At 35.8% G+C, this 6,132-nt stretch overlaps 1 non-coding gene across 1 annotated transcript; it reads left to right on the forward strand.

Annotated features, from left to right (window-relative positions):
- Positions 1–372: 372 nt before the first annotated feature.
- LOC115303087 lies at positions 373–480 on the forward strand. The gene has a single exon (XR_003913802.1). It is a non-coding gene; the product is annotated as a U6 spliceosomal RNA (small nuclear RNA).
- Positions 481–6,132: the final 5,652 nt, after the last annotated feature.

The following is a 6,132-nucleotide window of genomic DNA, read 5'->3' on the forward strand; positions in this document are numbered from 1 at the left end:
AAGCTGCAGATGTGGTGGAAATAGTAAGAAACCAGAATAGAAGTGGAACCTGAAGATGAGACTGAATTGCTATAGTCTCATGATACAACTTTAACGAATGAGATGTTGCTTATGGATGAGCAAAGAAAGTGGTTTCTTGAAGTAGAATCTACTCCTGAGGAAGATGCTGTGAAGATTGTGAAAACAACAAAAGATTTAGAACTTAGTTGATTAAAGAGCAGCAGGGTTTGAGAGGATTCTAATTTTGAAAGAAGTGCTGTGAGTACACAAGGCAAGGAAACAGCCTTGGTGTTCTGGAGAAATCAGTGAAAGGAAATGTCAATCAAGTGGCAAATGTCATTGTTGTATTATTTTAAGAAATTGCCACAGCCAGTGCTCGCTTAGGCAGCACATATACTAAAATTGAAACGATAACAGAGAAGATTAGCACGGCCCCTGCGCAAGGAAGACACGCAGTTTTGTGAAGCGTTCCATATTTTTAAGTATTTTTTGAAAATTAAAAAAAAAATTGCCACAGCCATCCCATCCTTCAGCAACCTGCACAGTCAGCAGTCACCAACGTGGAAGCAAGACCCTCCACCAGCATAAAGATTAAAACTCACTGAAAGCTCAGATAATGGGTACCATTTTTTAGCAAGAAAGTATTTCTTAGGTATTGATTTTTTAAGAAATTATTTGTAATTAAAATTTTTTTGTTCATTTTTGAGAGAGAGAGAGAGAGAGAGAAAGACAGGGTGTGAGCAGCAGAGAGGCAGAGAGAGACGGAGACACAGAATCCAAAGCAGGCTCCAGGCTCTGAGCTGTCAGCATAGAGCTTGATGCAGGGCTCGAACTCACAGACTGCGAGATCATTACCTGAGCTGAAGCCCGATACCTAACTGAATGAGCCACCCACCCAGGCGCTTCAAGAAATTATTTATAAAGTAAGGTATAAAGTAAGTAAGGTACATTTTTTTTTTAGACATAATGCTATTGTCCACTTAATTGACTACAGTGTAATGTAAACATAACTTTTACTGGAAAACCAAAAAAATTCATTTGACTCGCTTTCTTGTGATATTTGCTTTATTGCAGTAGTCTGAAACTGAACCTGCATTCTCTCTGAGGTATGCCTGCACAAAGTCTTTTCCAAGCATGAAAAAACAACCTAAAGGCATTTTTAAAAGAGTGATTTTAACTACATAAAAATCAAAACACCCCATAAAGGAAGTCAATGACCAATGACAATGAGAAAAATATTTAAATCACATATGACAAGTAAAGGGCTGATATTCATAATTTCCAAAGAAATTTTACAAGTCTGTAGAAAGATAAGAACAGAAGTTTAAAGAGACATGAATTGGGTATTTCTAATAGAAAATTACAAATGCAAATGAAAATATACTTCAAGAATTTAAAAAATGTAAATGAAAGCATTTTTTTGCCTATTTGATTAGAAAATGTATTTTTTAATTGATAAAATATCCAGTAAGTTTTCTTGTAAATGGTGTATAAATTAGTGCATAATTTTAGGAACAAATTGGCAACATTTATTTAAAATGGGAATGTGGCTTTTTTGTGACTCGGAAATTCTCTGTTTACAGAATTACAGATTTACTCCAAGAACTGTGCAAAGGTGTATGTACAAGGCTATTCACTGCAGTACTGTTCACTAAATGAAACAATGGCAACAATCAATAAGGTTAAATAGATTGTAGTACATGCATATGATAGGATAGAGTAACAATGCTCTGAACTGATGAGATCTGCAATGGCTAGTTGCTTAATTGAAAACTTTAAAATGGAGAATCATGAAAAATAAATCAAATTTACTTTCAACATCAAATTTTCACCTGAACTCTCTAAATGTAAAATTATTCACAATTCCTTTAATTAAAAAAATTATTTATTTTTAAATTTATATTACAGGTTAATTAGCATATAGTGCAATAATGGTTTCAGGAGTAAATTCCAGTGATTCATCCCCTGTGTATAACACCCAGTGCTCATCCCTACACGTGTCTTTCTTAAGGCCCCTCACCCATTTAGCCCATCCTCCCACCCCCACCCTCACCAGCAACCCTTAGTTCATTCTCTATATTAAGAGTCTCTTATGTTTTGTCTCCCTTCTTGTTTTTATATTGTTTTTGCTTCTATTCCCTTATGTTCATCTGTTTTGTATCTTAAAGTCCTCATATGAGTGAAGCCATATGATATTTGTTTTTTTCTGACTATTTTCATGTAATACCCTCTAGTTCCATCCACATAGCTGCAAGTGGCAAGGTTTCATTCATTTTGATTGCCAAGTAATACTCCATTGTTTATATATACCACATCTTCTTTATCCATTCATCTGTTAATGGACATTTGGGCTCTTCCTATACTTTGGCAATCATCAATAGTGCTGCTATAAACATTGGGGTACATGTGCTCCTTTGAAACAGCATACCTGTATCCCTTGGATAAATTCCTAGTAGTGCAATTTCTGGGTCATCGGGTAGTTCTACTTTTTAATTTTTTGAGGAACCTCCATAACTGTTTTCCAGAGTGGCTGCACCAGTTTGTATTCCCACTAGCAGTGCAAAAGAGATCCTCTTTCTCCACATCCTCACCAACATCTGTTGTTGCCTGAATTCTTAATTTTAGCTATTCTGACTGGTGTGTGGTGATATCTCACTGTGATTTTGATTTGTATTTCCCTGATGATGAGTGACGTTGAGCATTTGTTCATGTGTCTGTTAGCCATCTGGATGTCTTCTTTGGGAAGTGTCTATTCATGTCTTTTGCCCATTTCTTCACTGGATTATTTGTTTTTTGGGTGTTGAGCTTGATAAGTTCTTTATAGATTTTGGATACTAACCCTTTCTCTGATAAGTTGTTTGCAAATATCTTCTCCCATTCCATTGGTTGCCTTTTAGGTTTGCTGATTGTTTCCTTTGCTGTGCAAAATCTTTTTATCTTGAGGCCCCAACAGTTCATTTTTGCTTTGGTTTCCCTTGTCTCCAGAGATGTGTTGAATAAGAAGTATTCATCAATATTTTGATGCTAAGCTGAAAGCTTTTCCTCTAAAATCAGGAACAAGACAAGGATGCCCCTCTTGCCACTTCTATTTAAAATAGTATTTGAAGTTCTAGTTAGAGCATTTAGGGGAGAAAAATAAAGAAAGAGCATCCAATCAGAAAGGAAGAAGTAAAGTTATCACTTTTTGTACATTACATAATCTTATATATAGAAAACCCTAAAGACTCCATTAAAAAACTGTTAAAATTAATAAACAAATTCAGTAAGTTGTAAGATATAAAAACAGAAAAATCAGTTACATTTCTTTTTTTTTAGAAAAATAAGTTACATTTCTATACAGCATCTGTAAACTATCTTAAAAAGACATTAAGACAATCCCATTTATAATAACATCAAAAAGAATAACATGCTTAGGAATAAGTTTAACCAAGAAGGTGAAAGGTCTCTGCACTGAAAACTATAAAACATTGATGAAAGAAATCAAAGAAGATACAATCAATGGGAAGTTATTACATTTTCATGCATTGGAAATATCAATACTGTTATTTTTTTTATTATTTTTTTAGTGGTTTAGTTTTATTTAATTTTATTTATCTTTTAAAAATAGTTTATTGTCAAATTGGTTTCCATATAACACCCAGTGCTTTTCCCCACAAGTGCCCTCCTCCATTACCACCACCTCTTTCCCTCATCCCCTCCCCCCTCAACCCTTGGTTCATTTTCAGTATTCAATAGTCTCTCAGGTTTTGCATCCCTCTCTCTCCCCAACTCTCCCTCCCTCTTCCCCTTCCCATGGTCCTCCATCAGGTTTCTCCTGTTCTCCTGTTAGACCTATGAGCAAAAACATATGGTATCTGTCCTTCTCCACCTGACTTATTTCACTTAGTATGACACTCTTGAGGTCCATCCAGTTTGCTACAAATGGCCAGATTTCATTCTTTCTCATTGCCATGTAATACTCCATTGTAATACTCTAATGATTGCTTGTATTTCTAAGCGATTGGTTGTAATAGATCTATTTTCATTCATGATTTTGTCTATCTGGGTGCTCTTTCTTTTCTTTTTAAGGAGCCTGGCTAGAGGCCTATCAATTTTGTTTATTTTTTCAAAGAACCAATTCATAGTTTCATTGATCTGCTCGACTGGTTTTTTTGGATTTTATATTGTTTATTTCTGCCCTGCTCTTTATTATTTCTTTTCTTCTGCTGGGTTTGGGGTGCTCTTGCTGTTCCCCTTCGAGTTCCAGTAGGTGCTCTGTTAGATTTTGAATTTGTGCTTTTTCTAGTTTGTTGAAATAGGCCTGGATTTCCTATTAGGACTGCCATTGCTGTGTCCCAGAGATTTTGGATTGTTGTGTTTTCATTTTCATTTGTTTTGATATATTTTTAAATTTCTTCTCTAATTGCCTCATTAGCCCAATCATACTTTAGTAGGGTGGTTTTTAACCTCCACATTTTTGGTGGTTTTCCAGACTTTTTCCTGTGGTAAATTTCAAGTTTCACAGCATTGTGATCTGAAAGTGTGCATGGTATGATCTAAATTCGTTTATACTTATGGATGGCTGATTTATGCCACAGTATGTAATCTATCTTGGAGAAAGTGCCATGCGTAGTTGAGAAGAAAGTGAATTCCCTAGCCTTAGGATGCAGAGTTCTACATATATCTATCAATTCCATCTGTTCCAGTGTGTTGTTCAGGTCCATTGTTTCTTTAGTGATTTTCTATCTGGTTGATCTATCCATTGCTGTCAGTAGAGTATTAATGTCCCCTGCAATTAGCACATTCTTATCAATAAGATTTTGTCTGTCTGTGATTAGTTGTTTTATGTATTTGGGCGCTCCCAAATTTGGCGCATAGATGTTTATAATTGTTAGCTCTTCCTGATGGAGAGACCCTGTAATTATTATATAATGTCCTTCTTCATCTCTTGTTACTGCCTTTACTTTAAAGTCCAGTTTGTCTGATATAAGTATGGCTACTCTGGCTTTCTTTTGGCTTCTAGTCGCATGATAGATATTTCTCCATCCCTTTACTTTCAACCTGAAGGTATCTTCAGGTCTAAAATGAGTCTCTTGTAGACAGCAAATAGATGGATTTTGTTTTTTTATCCATGCTGCCACCTTGTGTCATTTGGTTGGAGCATTCAGTTCATTTACATTTAGTGTTATTATTGAAAAATGTGGGTTTAGATTCATGGTGTTCTCTGTAGAGTTCATGTTTATAGTGGTGTCTCTGGCACCTTGTATTCTTTGCAACTTTTCCCTCATAGAGTCCCTCTTAGGATTTCTTGTAGGGCTGGTTTGGTGATGATGGATTCTCTGAATTTTTGTTTCTTTGGGAACACCTTTATCTCTCCTTCTATTTGGAATGACAGGCTTGCTGGATAAAGGATTCTTGGCTGCATGTTTTTTCTGTTCATCACATTGAAGATCTCCTGCCATTCCTTCCTGGCCTGCCAAATTTCATTAGATAGGTCTGTAACTACTTTGATAGGTTTCCCTTTGTATGCTAGGGCCCTTTCTCCCTAGCTGCTTTCAGAATTTTCTCTTTATCTTTATATTTTGCCAGTTTCACTATGATATATTGTGCCAAAGGTTGAATTTAAGTTACGTCTTAAGGGGGTTCTTTGTGCCTCTTGAATTTGGATGTCTATTTCTTTCCGCAGATTTGGGAAATTCTCAGTTATAATTTGGTCTAGTCTCCATTCAGGACCTTTCTCTCTTTCTTCCTCTTCAGGAATTCCTATAATATGGATGTGGTTCTGTTTGATTGTATCACTCAGGTCTCGAATTCTCCTTTCCTGCTCCTGGATCAAATTCTCTCTCTCTCTCTCTCTCTCTCTCTCTCTCTCTCTCTCTCTCTCTCTCTCTTTGGCTTCCTCTTTTGCTATAACTATGTCTTCTAATTCACCTATTCTTCTCTCTGCCTCATCAATCCTTGAGGTGGCTGCCTCCATTTTATTATTCACCTCATTTATAGCCTTTGAAACTAATCACACATATTTTCAAAGTCCCTAGTCATTGTCTCAGTTGCTTCTCTGATGCTTTTTTCAACCCCAGCAATTAATTTTATGACAAGTTTTTTAAATTTGTGTTCAGTTAAGTTGTTTAGATCTGTTTTTAGCAGTTCTGT

The sequence above is a fragment of the Suricata suricatta genome, chromosome 9, assembly GCF_006229205.1.
Source record: "Suricata suricatta isolate VVHF042 chromosome 9, meerkat_22Aug2017_6uvM2_HiC, whole genome shotgun sequence".
Classification (NCBI taxonomy): domain Eukaryota; kingdom Metazoa; phylum Chordata; class Mammalia; order Carnivora; family Herpestidae; genus Suricata; species Suricata suricatta.